Consider the following 19,899-nt stretch of genomic DNA (forward strand, 5'->3'; position numbering starts at 1 on the left):
ATCTTCTTGGTTTTTTATCCCTTCTCTGAAAATTTTCATTTCAACCAATTCTCCATTCCTTGAGCCCTTTGTAATTTATTTTTACTTTATGAGATAATTTTGGTTTTTTTCTTTCATTATTTCCAAAGTCCATTCAAATCTCTTTATTTCTCCTTATTTTCAATCCATTGCTTCTTTTAGTTTTTTAATTTGATTCAACATAGTTTTTTAAAACCTTATTAAGGTTTTGTTTGAGTATATTTTTGGATGTATGGTAGATGACATATAGGGTTTTTTTATGCTTCATGTTTTGTCTTGTTTTATTTGAAGGGTGATATTATCCTCAGTTCATGTATATGATATTTTATTTCCTTATTTTCTGCCGTAGCTTTCTTGTTCATTTTTATGGTATTAAGTCTATTTACAAGACTTCTAATTTAATGGTGCCACTATGGACTGAATTGTGTCCCCTCAAAATTTATATGAAAGTGTTAGTCATTCAGTCAAGTCCCACTATTTGCGACCCCATGGACTCTAGCCCACTAGGCTCCTCTGTCCATGCAATTCTCCAGGCCAGAATATTGGAGTGGGTAGCCATTTCTTTCACCAGGGGATCTTCCTGACCTAGGGATTGAACTCTGGTCTCCTACATTGCAGGCCGATTCTTTACCATCTGACCCACCAGGGGAAACCATATATGTTGAAACTCTAACCCCCAATGAGACTGTATTTGGAGATGAGGTCTTTAAAGAGGTAATTAGGTCTTGTGTAGAGCCCTCATTCACACAGAAGATGGCCACTTGAGGACACAGTGAGAAGGCAACTGTCTGCAAGCCAGGAAGAGAGTTCTCAGTAGAAACTGAACCCTGCCAGACTTTGTTCTTAGACTTTCCAGGCTCCAGTATTATCAGAAAATGAATGTCTGTAGTTTAGAAGCCACTCAGCCTATGGTATTTCTTGTGATAGCCCAAGCTGCCTTAATACAGGCTTTGCTCTTCTTTCAGTAGAGCAAAGCCCATCAAATTCTGTAGTGGTGGTGGCTGTTGGAAGTTTTCAGGTCTTGTGGTTCTCTTTTTCTTGCAGGACCCTAAACTTCCCCATTTTCCTTTTCAGTCTTTTTGAATTCTCCCTTCCTTCTTGTGCTTTTTCTTCCCCCATCAAAGCTATGAATGTTGAAAACTGCTTATTCACATCATGCCTGTCCTTTTACATCATTCCTCCTTGCTTAGATAGGGCTTGAACACTTTAAACCACATGTACCCCCTCTAAATCATGTATAATTTGAAGTTCCTTCTTTGTAGTTCAAGCTCTGGTCTTCCTAGAAACTTTTACTGCTAGTATTTTCAGACTTAGTGTAGACTTAGACTTGCTGGCATTAGATTTACAATGAACTTAGGACCTTTTGCTAACTTCTCTGTTGGATTTTCTTTTAAGATTTTCTTGGTCTATCTTTTTTTGCCGTAGAGCCTCACAGTAACCCAGGCAAGGGCTAGAACTATAACAGATCACACATTGGGAATTGGTGAATTTTCTCTTTCCACTTACAGTTTTTTTTTTTTTAACAGTTGTTTTAAGTTTGGGCACATTCTTTGTCTTCAAGTTATGCTAAGGGCATGGTTTTCATGTTATTGTTATTTCTCAGTCATCAGTTGGGTACAACTCTTTGTGACCCCATGGACGGCAGTACACCAGGCTTCCCTTTCCTTCACCATCTCCTGGAGCTTGCTCAAACTCATGTCCACTGAGTCAATGATGCCATCCAACCATCTCCTCCTCTGTCACCCCTTTTTCCTCCTACCTTCAATCTTTCCCAGAATCAGGGTCTTTTCCAATGAGTTGGCTCTTTGCATCTGGTTGCCAAAGTATTGGCTTCAGCATCGGTCTGGTCTTCATGTAGATTCCCTTTCAAATATCTGTTTTTTTTTTTTTTTTTTTTCTTTTAATCATTGTGGTAGCATGTATTAGGAAGCAGGTAGTTATGCTGTAATCATTGTCATCTACCTGATGTCTGTGTTTTCTTACTAAAAAGCAATTTAAGGATGCTTTTTATTTCAACTTACAAAAAACTAACTTTGCTCCCTTTTGCGGATGGGAGTAATAAGAACAGCAATGTTCCTACAATTCAATAGAGAATAAAGTATAAGGATTTAAAATTGGGGTAGGAGGACTACCCACTGGCAAGAGACAATTTAAATTTTAGATATAAAAATTATATATCTCATGAAAACATTCTACCTTAAAGTATACTTTGTATAGCTTCTTTGGCAAACCAGGAGCTAGAAGTCATGGATATTTATATGAAAAAGTATCTTCGCATTTCTGAAACTATCATTCAGTCTTGGGTTATATATTCACTGGGAATGTTTTTGGCAGAAAGTAACTAATACCTGATGAATATCAGTTGAAAGTACAAGGATATTTACCAACCATTTAAAAAGCAGGTATGAAGTAAGGCAGCCTCATAGTTGGGCAGATAACTCAACAATGTCCTCACGGACTCATGGATTTTGGCTCTTTTCATCTGTATGTTACACTCAAAGTGTATGTATGTGTAGGGGGTGATGAAGTCTTATCAGATCATAGTTACAAGAAGGCTGCCATAGCCTCAGACACCTTGTCTGAATTTTATTAGAAAGAATGAAAAGGAGAAGTCATATGTGCCCTGTTATCAGGAGACAACAAACATTCCTCCAAATCATACGACAGATTCCCTCTATGTCTCACTGTCAGAACTGAATCCTGTGGCTGAACCTCACTTTCCAGGATCTACAGGCAGCAGTGAAAAGGGAGTTGAAAATGGCTGTTGAATTTGCCAACCAGCAATGTCTGCTAATGATTCCAGAATAGTTGTCACTAGGAGTTTAAGAAAATACATCAAAGGATATTATCAGCTCAAGTGCTTCCAAAATAACAGCAATTGTCACTAATCCTTTAAGACTGCCTACTATAACAAAGACATGGAGTTTCAAACGTTTCCCCATTCTGACCAGTCTGTTTCACTTAAGACTAATGTGACTTGAGGAAGGGGTACCAAGACATACCTAGATGTGTGGGTGTTTGGAAAGGTGACATGCGGTGTTCAGTGGAAGTGTGGGGAGTTTGCATGTAAAGCACAGCATATAGAAACAGTGACACTGTCTGACCTGAGTGATTAAGAGGCTGAGAATGTCACAGTGACATTATGCCACTGGAAAAAAAAGATGAGTACAAACATGACGTGATTCCTCCTTGAGTATCACCAATTGATAATACCTAGAGCACACTGCAAATTCTGGGAACTGAATTGCTAGGGCTATTAATGGTTTATAGGCTTTCAAAATGAAGGAACTTGGATTGGGGAACAACAGTGCATCCGAATAGAATTTAGAAGGTCAAAGAAACCAAACCACTTTTCATAAATTATTAACTAAACAATGGGACATGGAAACTGATTTAAGTATAACCATTAACATATAACACTTAAGAATCCTACTACTCTTCCTTTTAATATGATCCATTTCTTTATTTGTCTGTTTTGACTTCAGTGTAAACTCCGCCAGCTGGCATCCTAGTGGAATATAAACATTCTATAGTTATTAAACAACAGCATGTCATATATTACATTTGACATAAAGATAAACAAGAAACAGTTTCTTTATTCTCTTAGGAGAATAGCAATACCCTTTCTCAATAATAAGAATCCAGTACAACTCTCTGGTATCTTACGGTTTGCAAAACTCTTTCATTTGACTCTCACAAGAAAACAGGAGACATTTCTCATCTGATTTGCAGATGAGAAACTTGAACTCAGAGAGGGGAAGTGACTTGTCCAAAGTCCTCTGGCTTCTTAGTGAAAGCAACAGGACTTGGCCTCAGGTTTCCTGGGTCCTCACCCACTGCTCTTTCCACCCCTTCAGGCTATTTCCTGGACCACTTCATGGGTCATTTTGAAATGATATGCTTCTAACCTGTTTACTTCCTGTCTTGTGCTGCAAAACTTCAAGTCTCAATCCTGTGGTCTGCTTGGAACCAATATTTCAAAGGAATTAATGCAACATCAAGTGTTTTGGCTCACTGTTCCTGTCAGTAAAGAAAATATCTTGTCATTCTTGTACTAGCTCTCATGCTTTTCCAGTTGGACATAAGCTAGACAGGTCCCAAAGGCAAGAGCTGATTGCCAACAGCACAATCATGATACTATTTACCTACAAAAGCAATGTCAACAGATAATACAAAAAAATGATGCCTCTGATATTTCTGTCATAGCCATGTAAGGTAAGATGAAACCAAGATAGATAGAAAAAACAAACCCCACTGTTAGACTTTCTTCTTCCTTCTTGATAATAGGAAGGTGAAACCAAAAACATCAAGAAAACCTGTAAAATTAGTATTAGGCAATGATACCATTCAACTGAGATACTGCTTAAAGGTATTGACTAAATATATTCTTTATGAACTTCTAAAAAAGACCCAGAGTAAAAAAGTGAGAATGAATTTAACCAAAGTTTACAACAAATACCGGTTTTCAAGTTTGTCTTGGATGAACATAAACTTATTTTAAGTCTGTATAATTTTACCTAACATGATGATTAGTCTCCAAGAAAAATCTTATTAAAAGGCTTAACACATTACTTAGACAATACATAACATCTCCTTAAGCACTTTTTTCAAATACGCAGATTCACTTTCCCATATAAAATAGAGTTTCAGAAAAAGCTTTTGAACTTTTCACAGATACCTGAAGAATGGTTTGCTAAGTTAATCATGGCACAAACACAGTTTCCTTAGTTCACTGTGCCCAAGTATTCAGAGAGATGCCAACATGTGCACAGGGACTGAAGTGCTCTCTTTTCTTTGCCCTCTGGCATGCAACTTTCTTTTGAAGTATAGTTGATTTACAATATTGTGTTAGTTTCAGATGTACACTATAGTGTTTGATTTTTTTTGCAGATTATATTCCATTATAGGTTATTACAAGATCTGGGGTATAATTTCCTGGGCTATAAAGTAAATCCTTGTTGCGTATATATTTTATGTATAGTAGTCTGTATCTCTTAATCTCATATTCCTAGTTTTTCCTTCCCCTACCTCCCTGTCCCCTTTGGTAACCACTACTTTGTGTTCTATGTCTGTGGGTCTGTTTCTGTTTTGTATATAAGCTCATCTGTATTATTTTTTAGACTCACATTTGGCGGCTCAGATGGTAAAGAATCTCCCTGCAGTGCAAGAGACCTGAGTTTGATGCCTGGGTCAGGAAGATCCCCTGGAGAAGGAAATGGCTACCTACTCCAGTATTCTTGCCTGGAGAGTTCCATGGACAGAGGAGCCCGGTGGGCTACAATCCATAGGGTCACAAAGAGTCGGACACAATTGAGCTACTAACACTTTGGTCAGTGATATCATAGAGAATTTGTCTTTCTCTGTCTGACTTATTTCACTAAACATAAGATTTTGTAGGTCCATTCTATTGTATAAAATGGCAATATTTCATTTATTTTTGTGGCTGAAGAATTAGAATGCAGCTTTTAATGAATATCACCCAAATCTCTATATCCAACAGGTATTTTTATTTGAAAAGCAGAACAAAAATGAGTAACAGAGGAAAAAGAAGAAAATGGAGGTAAACTTTTCTATCCTCTGGTCTTTTAACTTTATTTCTACCATTCCAGCAAGATCGGCCTCTTATTTTCACTGTTTCAAAATCAGCTAGGTAATTTTTGTAACAGCTCCATATGGAAGATGTACATGTTTCCTGGCTTAAGTCTGCTCATATGTGCATGATTCGACACCAAATGGCAATTGCAGCCAATGCTCCATAACCCATAAAAGGGAAAGGAATTGTAATACAGATAATTCAAGATGTCTGAAGCCCAAAGTCATTTATATTTGACTTTGGAAGTGTACTATCTTCGGTTAGAACATTTTGTCTTTTAATTTATCCTACTTTCCTAATTCTGTCTCATGTTTTTAACTTTAGTCAGTATTCCCATTAAATGAGACTGTAAATAATTCCAGTTAATGGGAAGAGATGGTCTGGGAGAAAAGCGAATGGGGTTGTGAGAAGATGATACAGGCACTGCAAAAATTAACTCAATTCACATAAGGGAGAAGATCCAGGCTAGGCAGGAGTTGACTCTATTATACTATATGCAGAAGGTGAGAGTTATGTCTGTTCACTCTTGTTATGCCTTCATAACTGGGGGGAGCGTCTTACCATCTACAGAAAGCACAAAGTATTTCTCTGTGTATCTAAATCCCTCATTGCATTATTTTGCTTTTAATCATTTACACCTACCTGTAAATGACATAGCCTATGATGAAGCAAAATAAAACCAAAAACACCTAGAAAAACTGTACTACTGGGGGTAGATGCTGCTTTGGGAAGAGATCTTTGTGGTTATCCTCACTTGCTATAAGTAATAAGTCCTTTCTTCTCCTCTTTCCCACCCCCCAAAAAAAGTATACTATTAGCATTAGGCAATGAAAGTATTCAAATGAGATTCTGCTTAAAGGTACATCAGGGAAGATTCAAATAAGCTCAGCCAGAATTCCAAAAACAGAAAGGAAATAAGATTCAGTATTCTGTGCATCACTGACTCGATGGACATGAGTTTGAGCAAGCTCTGGGAGTTGGTAATGGACAGGGAGGCATGGTGTGCTGCAGTCCACGGGGTCGCAGAGAGTTGAACACGACAAAGCAACTGAACTCAACTGACTTGATTCTGTGCATAAGTAGGGGAGATTTTTACAAATAAAAACACCTCATGTATTATGTATGCTTCTACAATGTGTTTAAATTCTGTGGCTTAGATACTAATAGCTGTGTAAAGCTTGATGAAAATCAGGTAAACTCAACTGAGGTAATGACTGTCTACCAGGGGCCTTTTCAGTGCCAGACATGTGGCCCATGCCTTCCAATGCTTGCCCTTCTCCTCTTGGGTTCACCCAATCTCTAATTATCAGGGTGGATGCTGGAACTGGGGTTTCCTTTGTTACCAGATCATTGTGTTAGTATCAATTTTTTCCTGTCCAGTGTTCAATGTCTTTTAATCAAGTTTTTGAGCTATGATTCATATGTACATTAATATGTGAAATTATCAGAAGCTATATTCAAGAAGACACAACATTAAAGGTAAGACAGAGGCCTGTAGAGATGCAAATCAATCAGAGAATCTGTCTGAATCAGAAGGCGGCACATAGCTTAGCTGCCAAAACAATTCCAGGCTTAAGGGTTTAAGGTATCTTTGTTCCAATGACACACCGATCTTTGGACTAAGTCTTTTATCAAAAACAGTATCCAAGATGTTCTTGATTTCTTGTCACTGAGAGCCTGATGCCTGACATATTTATTTCATAAAGTGAGAAATAGCACCATGTGAAAATAGCTCGAATGAGTGTTATCTAGCTCCTTTCTGGGCAGTGAAATGACCCTACCTTGTTTTGTTCTGGGAAACCTGCCAGGTGAGTTTTGAAAGGCAAGCGGAGCAGAGGTGACTCGCCTGGCTGGGCAGTTCATTCTGACACAAACCCAGCAGAAAGCACCTTGTGTGCTTCCTGTCATTTGGTGGAGACCAACTCGGTCCTGTATTCTTCCCTGGAGAACTCTATGGACAGAGGAGCCTGGCATGCTACAGTCCATAGAGTCGCAAAAAGTTGGACACAACTAAGTGACTGAGCACACACACACACAACTTTGTCCGACTTTACTGAGATCTGGACCTGCACAGTCCCTCTGGGCCTTCAGGTGCTAAGACTTGGCCGGAGTCCTAGCTCTGTCACTTGCTAGCCTCATGAACTTGGGTAAGTTACTATACCTTCCTGGGTGGGCTTCACATCCCTCATCTGTGAAGTCAGGAGAGTAATAACCAACGCCTAGAATGGTTGTGTGGAGAAGGCACTGGCACCCCACTCCAGTACTCTTGCCTGGAAAATCCCATGGACAGAGGAGCCTGGTAGGCTGCAGTCCATGGGGTCGCTAAGAGTCGGACACGACTGAGTGACTTCACTTTCACTTTTCACTTTCATGCATTGGAGAAGGAAATGGCAACCCACTCCAGTGTTCTTGCCTGGAGAATCCCAGAGACAGGGGAGCCTGGTGGGCTGCCGTCTACGGGGTCGCACAGAGTTGGACACGACTGAAGCGACTTAGCAGCAGCAGCAGCATGGTTGTGACTATTAAAAGAACTAAATATGCATCTCAGGTGTGAATCTCAGGCCTCAACACAGGTGTGCAGGATTTATGACTTCTTTTTCTATAAATGAATTCTTTTCTGATCCCTATTTTGCTCTGTGGCAGACACATTGTCTCAGTCAGTTCAGGGGTTCTCTCTCCTCACTTAGCACTGGGGTGCTGGGATGAAGTGCATCCAGTCATGGGAGGGAAGTGTCCTCCCCTGCGGGCGTCTGTGCAAGCTGCCACTGCTCTAGCCCTCACACCCCACTGTGGACCCTCTCCCCACCCCGGCTCTTTCTCAACTGTGAATTCTGCGGTTTTGTGAATTCTGTAATTTTTCGGGCTGCTCTTTAGCTGACGGAGACTGTAAGTCTGCCCCTGTGTCTTCAGCCTAGGGACCTCCCCCCAGGAGTTTCTAAACTTTTCTCCTGAGTCATGCTGGGCTAGGAGGAAAATCCTGGGGCTTGCTAACACCCAGAGCACCATCTACAAACTGCAGCGTAAGTCATGTGTGTTCTTGAAATCCCAGAACTTTCCCTCAGTTCCCATAATCCTATCCTCCTCCACCCCCACCTCAAAGCTGGGGATCAGAGTCTACATCTCATGGACAGACCCTCTTGCTTCCCCGCACTCCCTCTCCTTCCCCGCCCCCACCTAAGAATGATCAGCACTGATAGAATGTGGCTATTATTATATACCATGTACTGTCTTGAATACAAACTGAATCCTCAGACTAACCCGCTGAGGTATATAGTACTGTTATCACCATATTGCTGACAGGGAAATTGAGGCACAAAGAGGTTAAGGGTCTTGCTAAGCTCATGAAGTTAGTAGATTGTGGAGTAAGGATTTGAATTCATACAGCTTGCATCTGCCAGTCATGTTGCACCTCTCAGAGAATATGTATCCAGGGAGTGGGTAATGGGGAACTGATTCAGAAATTCTGAAGCTGAGAATTTGGATCTCATTTCCTCAGTAGCGTCCTTTCACTATGGCCATGAAGAAAATGGAATATGAGTGTAGTATTTTATATATAAATATATATAATATGTATATATATATGTATGTATCAGTTCAGTTCAGTCACTAGGTCGTGTCCAACTCTGCGACCCCATGGACTGCAGCATGCCAGGCCCTCCCGTCCATCACAAACTCCCAGAGTCTACCCAAACTCATGTCCATTGTGTCAGTGATGCCATCCAACCATCTCATCCTCTGTCATCCCCTCCTCCTCCCGCCTTCAATCTTTCCCAGCATCAGGGTCTTTTCAAATGAGTCAGTTCTTCACATCAGGTGGCCAAAGTATTGGAGTTTCAGCTTCAGCATCAGTCTTTCCAATGAATATTCAGGACTGATTTCCTTTAGGATGGACTGGTTGGATCTCCTTGCAGGCTAAGTGACTCTCAAGAATCTTGGCCAACACCACAGTTCAAAAGCATCAATTTGGGGGCACTCAGCTTTCTTTATAGTCCAACTCTCACATCTATACATGACTACTGGAAAAACCATAGCCTTGACTAGATTGACCTTTGTTGACAAAGTAATGTCTCTGGTTTTTAATATGCTCTCTAGGTTAGTCATAACTTTCCCTCCAAGGAGCAAACGTCTTTTCAATTCATGGCTGCAATCACCATCTGCAGTGATTTTGGAGCCCCTAAAAATAAAGTCTGACACTGTTTCCATTGTTTCCCCATCTATTTGCCATGAAGTGATGGGACAAGATGCCATGATCTTAGTTTTCTGAATGTTGAGCTTTAAGCCAACTTTTTCACTCTCCTCTTTCACTTTCATCAAGAGGCTCTTTAGTTCTTCTTTGCTTTCTGTCATAAGGGTGGTGTCATCTGCATATCTGAAGTTATTGATATTTCTCCCAGCAATCTTGTTTTCAGCTTGTGCTTCATTCAATCCAGCGTTTCTCATGATGTACTCTGCATGTAAGTTAAATAAGCAGGGTGACAATATACAGCCTTGACGTACTCCTTTTCCTATTTGGAACTAGTCTATTGTTCCATGTCCAGTTCTAACAATTGCTTCCTGCTCTGAATATATGTATGTGTGTGTGTATATATATATATATATATATATATACATGTATATATATATGTATGCATATATATGTATGTATATATGTATATATATATGTGTGTATATATATATATATAAATGTTGTTGCTTAGTCACTCAGTCATGTCTGACTCTTTGTGACCCTATGGAATGTAGCCCAGCAGGCTCCTCTGTCCATGGGATTCTCCAGGCGAGAATACTAGAGTGGATTGCCACCCTCCTCCAGGGGATCTTCCCAGCCAGGTAATGAACTCATGTCTTTTAAGTCTCCTGCAGGTAGGTTCTTTACCACTAGCGCCACCTAGGAAGCCCATCTTAACATTAATATCTAATATTTTAGTGACAAGATTCTGTTTGCCTTATATATTTCTTTCAATTAAGGAAAACATTGAGCTCATGTTTTCATCACTCCTCCTTATCCTTTTATCCAAAACTTTGAAAATTCCATAGAAAATAGTGTATGTTTTAACAAGGGCCACCGGGTTGTCTTCTGAGTCCAGTCAGTTGAAGAGATCGCCGCAGATACAAACCTGGGACCTGGCCCATAGCACACCCTCTCAAATAATCTTTAACTGATTGTGAGACACCAAAAAGGAAAGAAGATGTCAAATGAGGAAGTTCTCCGTGACACATGCTTGACTAGACAGTCACACATGGCCAAGCACGTTTCCTGAGCCCAGTGTCAGTGTGTTCCACTGACCCTGTGGGCATTTGTCATCTCCAAGGTCTCAGGGCCCATGTTCTCCTCTTGAAAGATTTTGGTTTTATGCCCTTGTCTTCCTAGAATCACCCCAAAATGGCAATTGGGTGTTTAGCAAATGTTTTTTGATGGAGACAATGTTGTGCTGAGTGGTCAATAGACTGCGACACCAAATTTTACAGCTCTCTGCTTTGGTTATTTTGTTAGAATGCCAGAGATGGCTGAGGAGCATGTTCTTGGGTCCTGGATGAATTGATGCTGCTAAAATATTGACACCTTGGAGAGTCTAGTCATTGTCTCACAGCTTTGGAGAACTGATGAATTTTTAGAGCTTCAAAGAGGAACAGAATGCTACCACCAGCTCAAAATGCAGATACACACCTCTGCCAACTCCCCATTACAATTCTCTGTCTCTCAAATGGAGATGAAATGCAGTGCCAAGATGTGTCATCTGGCGTTGTGTTTTTGTAATGTGGACAAATGTCGACAAAATTTGTGTGGAGGCTCAAAAAATCTAACTATTTATGAATTAAAATTAAATTTCAGTTTTAACAGGGGTAGAAACCTTAATTGCTGAAGCTGGATTAACTGTGCTGTTATCAAAACGGCAGCACTTCCTTCCTGGAATCAGCAATTAAAAGGGAGAATGAAGAAAGTGGCCTCCTTAAGAATCTGCAGTGCATACCAAGCCCAAGCCAGGTGCCTTCTGCACACCCTCTTCGTGGGCACCGCACATCAAAGCTGATAACAGCCTAGTGGGATGATTTCAGACTGTCTACACTGGAGGCAATTGTTACATTTCAATCAGTCTTACAAATCCATTCCCAATTGCGGAAGGCACAAACTGATATTCTGTCTGCAAAATGCATGTGTACCTCACCATGTTAGCCAGGATCAGTCCCTTATCCATTCTGATTCTCATAACATCCCCCTCAGGACCTTCAGACCCTTATCCAGGAAGCAGATGAAGCCAAAATCTGCCTATATTCAGTCCTCTCCAAATTGGACTGTTATCACTACACTGGGTAGTATGCCAATAACCATTATATATTCCAAATTCCTGCTGATGGGCTATCTGAGTCTCATGATTTACATTCACATTTTCATATCAAAGTGTACCCCATATGCATGCTTATAAAGTCATCCCAATTTAGTGAATTTAGTACAATAGGTGCAATATTTATTTCACTGACAATGGCCCGCTCTCCAGTGGGTCAGTTATACAGATAACACTGCCTCACCATGGAGAGAATTTGACTAGAAGGATGACATAACCACTCTTGGAAAGTTGTTTACAGAAAACAGGCTCACAGAAACATGAGATGAGTATATCTTGGAGCACGTATGCCCAGAATTTTGTCCCAAGAATTTAGCCCTGCATTTGGTCACGTTATATATATGTGGTTGATCCCTGGGAAGCACTTGGCACAGAAAAACATCGCAAACTCAAATGCACCAGCCATTTATTCCTTAGTATTCTATCAAATATTGACAGCAAATCTTTGTTTCATCTCGGATGAACTCCCTAGGTTCATAATGGTCAGTTCCAACATTTTCTCAAGCTGCCAATTCTGTATACCATCCTCAGTTGACTTCTCCCTCTAAATGACTGAGATGAACTTTTTCTTTCTACATAGAATTCCTCTCTGCCTTACTCATCTCTTCTAGGATCTCTCTCTGTTTTAAACCTTTCTCTCCAACTCTACTGCCTCCTTGCCCACTTACTCCTTAACTCTTAGTAGGGTTTTATGTTCTCAACATGTTACTGAAATTTTTTTTGCACATCAACCTTGACTTTGCCTGATCCAATGTGCTCTTCCTTACCGACCCGTGATAATATTGACATGCCCTGTTCCCTTTTAGAAACTCTTCTTTCCCCTTGGCTCTGGAAATCCTATACTGAAGTATTTATATTCTCTTCTTACTCTTCTTGGTTTGTTTTTATGGCTTCCTCTTCCAGGCCTTCATACTTCCACCTCTTTTCTATTCCTTTTCAGAAGCTAGAGTTTCTAAACTTAGAAATAAAGAGAGTATACAAGCTTCAGAGAGTTTATTCTCTGAATAAACAAGCTTCAGAAAGTTTCAGGAAACCTGGGTGAATTTATGCCAGATTGTGTTTGCATGTGCACCTGTGCATTCACTGGGGCAAAAGGGTCCAAAACTTTCATCAGATTTCAGAAGGGTCCATGATCTTGCAGAATTTATTAACTCCTGTTCTTGTCTTCCTCCTTGGGTAATTTCATCATCCTCCAAGGCTGAAATGATAGCCTTCTAAATCTTAATTTTCCCCCGACCTTCTTCCTTATCTTTCGTCCTTTAAGTCTAGCTGACTCTTAATGTGACCTTCTAGTATGCAGTAGTATTAAGTATTAGCAAATATACTCAAACTAACCAGCCTCACTTAACTAATCTTCCTTGCCATGTTCACATTGGCAGCTCTGTACAAAATTTTAAAAAGTGCTCCTTTCTTGCAGGCATAGCACTTTGGGTACATGGCTTAATAATGTGATGGTACTTTTGTGCAGTTTCTGCTGACTTTTTGATGAGTACTCTCATCATGCAAAGCCTGTATGTAAGCTCATATCCAAGCATCTTAGTGTGACTATCAAGTCCATCCATGATCCAGACTAACCTTATGCTTTTAGCATTATAATTCACTAATCCCCTCCACTATGCCTTCTCTCCAGTCCAACTGGTCTGCTTATTGTTGCCTGGATACATCCTATGCATCCTTTCCTCTGTATATTCGTCTATCATATTTTACCCACCTAGAATCTCTGCCTCCTCAAACATGTTTAACTGAGTCCTCTATTCTTTTACACTTTCATCCTAGCTCTACTTCTATGAAACATTCTCTAACCACTCCAGTTTTCATTAACTTCACCTTCATATACAATCTGATAGTCCCTACCATCTATCTCATACCACTGACCACTCACACACCTTGGTGTTTGACCCCTAATGCAGTACCATAGGACCTTGCTGGGCTTCCTTGGTGACTTAGATGGTAAAGAATCTGCCTGCAATGCAGCAGACCTGGGTTTGATCCCTGGGTTGGGAAGATCCCCTGGAGAAAGAAATGGTAACCCACTCCAGTATTCTTGCCTAGAGAATTTCATGGACAGGGGAGCATGGTTCTCCTCTATAGCTAGGCTCTAGTTCATGGGATTGCAAAGATTTGGACATGACTGAGAGGCTAACACTTCCACTTCTTCTCCAGGATCTTGTTACTCAAAATGTGGTCCATGGACTAAAAGCATGGATATCACTTGGGAGCTGGTTAGAAATACACACTTGTATATTCCACTCTGGATCTACCAAAAAAGAATCTGCATAAAATGTTAAAACATAAAAAAATGAACTGCCATATGACCCGGCAACCCCACTTCTGGGCACACACACCGAGGAAACCAGATCTGAAAGAGACACGTGCACCCCAATGTTCATCACAGCACTGTTTATAATAGCCAGGACATGGAAGCAACCTAGATGCCCATCAGCAGACAAATGGATAAGGAAGCTGTGGTACATATACACCATGGAATATTACTCAGCCATTAAAAAGAATTCATTTGAATCAGTTCTAATGAGATGGATGAAACTGGAGCCCATTATACAGAGTGAAGTAAGCCAGAAAGATAAAGACCAATACAGTATACTAATGCATATATATGGAATTTAGAAAGATGGTAACAATAACCCTATATGCAAAACAGAAAAAGAGACACAGATGTACAGAACAGAATTTTGGACTCTGTGGGAGAAGACGAGGGTGGGATGTTTCGAGAGAACAGCATCGAAACATGTATATTATCTAGGGTGAAACAGATCGCCAGCCCAAGCTGGATGCATGAGACAAATGCTTGGGCCTGGTGCACTGGGAAGACCTAGAGGAATCGGGTGGAGAGGGAGGTGGGAGGGGGGATTGAAATGGGGAATACATGTAAATCCATGGCTGATTCATGTCAATGTATGACCAAAACCACTACAATATTGTAAAGTAATTAGCCTCCAACTAATAAAAATAAATGAAAAAAAAATGAACAGCAAGATCTTTAGATGACTCTTACAAATGATAGAGTTTGGAAGGCACTGCCCTTCACTATGCATTTGTAGTTTTTAAAATATTATGGTTTTGGTTCCTGAATATTCCTTACCTTCCATGACTTTTTGATTTCTCTATTATTGCTTCTCAGAATAAAATATATACTATGAAGATTCTCCTATTTCTCCCTCTCCCCTCACAAGTACAATATCTGAACTACCTTGGTGTTTTACTGTTATTAATAATTTTCTACATATATCTTGTATTAAAATGTGTTTTGTGGGAAGAGGTTTTAACTCTTCTGCTAGGTAAGCTCTTTGAGGACAAGAAAGGATTTTGTTTGTCTCTGTGTCCTTGAAAGTTTTTGCCACAGTTCCTAACATCTAGTAATTAATAATAAATGCCTGTTGAATGAATGATTTCATCATAAATCTATTTGAATTGTGGCTGTGTGTGAAAGTTACTCAGTCGTGTCCAATTCTTTGCAACCCTGTGGACCATACAGCTGCCAGGCTTCTCTGTCCCTGGGACTTCCCAGGCAAGAATACTGGAGTGGGTTGCCATTTCCTTCTCCAGGGGATCTTCCAGACCCAGGGATCAAACCCAGGTCTCCTGCAAAATAGTCTCTTGCAGGCAGACTCTTTACCAACTGAGTCACTGGGGAAGCCACTTTGAATTGTGGAGTTCACTGCAAAAAAAAAAAAAAAAAAATGTGATAGATAATTGACCATGGGTCATGCTGTTCATAATTGCAATGTTTTTATTTTTCAAGCCAAATATTAATTATCTAAGCTAGTCATGCTGTTTCTTAATGACTTTTAAACCTGTACTGCCACAAATACAAGACTGCATGAATTTTTAACCATCTCCAAGTAGTTCGTAATTAAACACCAAGTGATTTAACTTACCGAGTCAATCAATCCCTTTGTTTGTAGCTTGATTTTCAGCACTGAAGAGTCAACCAAGCAATTTTTAAAAACCTTACCAAACCACAGCAAACAAAGTCTGAGGATAAAGAAGTACAAAATAGTATCTCAGCACAAATCCTGGGTCTGGATGACCAGAAATGAAAGGGAAAAGTCCAGTAGCCACTCAAGTTAATCAATACACTGACTCATCTACTCAACAAATTCTAGATGAATCAGAGACCTTTTAATTTCAAAGTTTATGACATGTCTCTTGACCTCTGTGAACCTAATCACAGAAACTAAATGTAGAGGGGGAAACTAAATGATCCAAATCCAGCCTTTTAGCAGAAAGAATAAAGAGTTTTTGAATTAGAAGAAATCATCTCTTTTAGAGGCCTAGCAATTTAAAACTTAGTTTTCCAATTACAAATGACCAAAACCACCTGCCCAAGAAAGATCGGTTTGTCACCAGTTTCTGCTTCTGTCATAAACCACACTAGAGTTTCTTTTCGACACCAAAATGAATTTGACTTAAATTAGAAAGTGATTCTATTCATAAAAGGTATTTTGAAAGTATTTTGTTTACTGCCTACCACCATTTTGGAAGATTATTTATCTATGAGACTGACTTTTGAGAAGAAAACTAGCTACTGCTCTAGGTTCTGCATTGCTAGTGTACACAGATTCCACTAATTCAGCTAGTAGGGAGAAAAGCCAAAGAAGCAGGAAATAGCTTTGGTAAGAATTGTATCTTATGAACTACGGGGGCAGGGGACAGTAGGGCATAGTGACTAAAAACCTGGTGTTGAAATGAGACCAATGTGGATGCAAGTCACAATGCAGGTGATACTTGCTAAGCTCCTGGGCTGTAACATGGGGCTACTAATAGTGCCTTCAGGATTAAGTGATGAAATGTGTAAAGTGCTAATCAAAGTAGCTAGCACTGAGTGAGTTCTCCAAATGGGGACTCCCCTTATTGTTATAGTAGCTGTTTGTAAGGCTCCATCTCTGACCCTGCCTTTCCCATGCTCACTGACTGATGGGCATACAGATTCTTCCATCAACAGTCTTTTGGAGGATCACTTGATGGGTCATCATCTGTGCTTTTCTCTAGGCTGCTGCCCTCCTCCCCTCTTCATGTTCACCCTGCATTTTAACTGACAGCTTGTCTTGGTCTTGCTTCTTTAGATCTTCCCCCTAGCCACTGCCCTACACAGCTTGAACTGATCTTGCTGGTAAGTGATCTCACTCTAACCCTACTCTCCCTCTAGACCTCCACTTAACTTCCCTAACCAAAGCCCTTAACCACAGCAAGGTGAAGAGAGGTACATGAAGACTAGCACAGGGCATCTAGTGCAACGTATCCCAAATTATGCTCTTCAGAAGCTAATCCTGCAAGTTCTTATGCAAAAAAGATAGGTTTTCTGCTTAAATAATTTTGGAAAGTTTTGTATGCTACTTACGTCTTAGACATCCAAAGTGCATCTTTATATTTAGAGAACTGAACATACAAAGTTAAACAGAACACTGTAACTCTGTCAACTAGAAGACATTTTTGTCTTCTGGAGACACTAGTGTAGAATGGGCAAGGAGACTTACATTATGGTCCAACTTACATTTATGACAAAGTAAAGCAATCAGAATGCTTACAATAACTTAGAACCCCCAAATCCCAAAATTTCATGCTAGTATTAGGAGATGCTGGTGCCAACACTGCCAGTCTCTGTGGCAAAGGGAAAAGAGTTCTAGGGGGTATGACATTGGTAACTGAGTGCTCAGCCCAGAAGTGTGCGTCACTTCCACTATTGGGCTGGCTAATAAGTTTACATTTTTCCAGAAGATGTAATGGGAAATCCTGAACAAACTTTTTTCGGTACTTATACTTATTGGTGAGTATCAGTCACACAACCATAAACAAGCTAAGACATGCCATCCTAGCAGCTACACATGAGGGGGAGAAGTAGAAACATTTGGTGAGTGGTATTAATGACTACCACATGGAATTTCAATGTTGACATCTGTAAAATGGGGAGGAGAAGAACTTGTGAAGATTAAATGAAATACAAATTTAAAGTCTTTGGAAAGTGGAAAGTACTCTACTTCTGAAGGATCACTATCAAGGTGGCTCATGGGGTCCTGGCTTTGATATCAAGATAAAAATGTGAGTCACAAATGCATCACCTGGCAGGGTAGGCAGCTAGGATGCTAACAAAGAAAACAGGATTATCAAGAATGGGACCTTAATAAGATAAAGTTATGAATAATGACCAAAGAAATGGCAGTGATGAGAATTATCTAAAAATCATGATGAAGAAGTTTGCTAGACAAAAAGAAAAACTTCAGTCCACTGTGTCCAAAAGATCACATTTTGAAAATGAGTATATATGAATTAATAATGTTGTACCATAATTGCTCATTGAATTAAGCCACAAAGGAAATCCTGTTTTTATTCAGAAATATAATCTTCATAGACAATTCTTCCTCAGGCAGACACTAGATGCTATTTTCATTTACAAAAAGTATTAACTGTCATCTATCCTTTTTTCCCCCTCACAGAAATTATACAACTCAAGACTTTCAAGATGGAATACATTTGTGACATCTATTGTTTTACACATTACAGCATATTTCAATAGTCTGATTCAGGAAATGCTATGGTTCCATTCCATTTGTCATCATTCATTGCTCCCTTAACAAACATGATGTGTATGTGCTTGAAAATGATGAATATTTAAAGTACAATCCTTACTAAAATACTGATTATGATAAATGCATCAGAAGCAGATAGAGTAGATACTTCCTAGAAATGTGGAAAATCCTGCTTATAATCATGTTCTTTGTATTGAGATATCCACATCTAGTCTTTTTGTTTTGTTTTGTTTTGTTTTAATTGTGCCTTAAATGTTGCAACTGAAAAGGACACTCCTGATGTTCTTGGGCCTTTCAGGGACTATCATATACCTACATGTAGTATCACAGAGTTTGAATCTGGCCAGGCCTTTTAGCTATGCTCATTAACACTCACAGGCCAGGACCACAAACAACTGCATGGACCGTGAGGGGATAAATGCATAGGGAAGAGGCAAAGATGGAAAGGAGGTGAATAGAACAGTGCCAATGCCAGTATAAAAACCCCCATAAGATGTGAGAAGTAATCAAGGAACATGAGATAGTTTCTAGACGGTTGTTTCTGCCAAAGCCCCAAACCCCACAGTAACATTAGATATTTAGTGGAAAAGTTTTCGGGTACTATGGAGATGCCTACAAATATAGCAACCCCATCCCCAACCAAAAGCTGAACTGTGGTCATTACAAAGCTCAAGAATATCTATAGGAAAACAAAAATACACAGTAGCTTACAAAGGAAAAACATTACAAAGTGTGGCATCCTATTACAAATGATCAGACATGTAAAGAGGGAGAAAAATACTATAGAGAATGAGGAGCAAAATCAACCAACTGAAACTGACCCAGAATTAACACAGATGAAAATATTAGTATTAGGTTGGCCATAAGATGTTATGGAAAAACACGAACAAACTTTTTGGCCAACCCAATAGATCAGGACATTAAAACTGTACTCCAGATGCTCAGTATTCTTGCCTGTAGAATCCCATGGACAGAGAAGCCTGGTAGGCTACAGTTCATGGGCTCACAAAGAGTCGGACACGACTGAGTGATTAACTTTCACTTTTTTTTCATATGCTCAAGAAGCCAGAGGAAAGACTGAACATGTTAAATAAAGAAGTGGAGCATATAAAAAAGATACAAATTGAACTTCTAGAGATGAAAACAATGAAATATACCTTGGATTAGGATTAACAACAGATTAGACATTGAATGACAAAAGATTAACCAATTTGTTAGACAAGGAAATAAGAATCATCCAAAGTGAAACCTAGAAGTCAGCCACCCCCAAAGTAAGCAGAGCATAGATGAGCCATGAGACAACTTTCAGCTGCCAGTACCTGTGTAATTGGAGTCCCCAAAGAGAAGAGAGAGAGGGCAGGAAAAATTTTGACGAGTTAATCATCAAAAAATGTCCAATTCT

This window comes from Muntiacus reevesi, chromosome X (assembly GCF_963930625.1).
Source record: "Muntiacus reevesi chromosome X, mMunRee1.1, whole genome shotgun sequence".
NCBI lineage: Eukaryota > Metazoa > Chordata > Mammalia > Artiodactyla > Cervidae > Muntiacus > Muntiacus reevesi.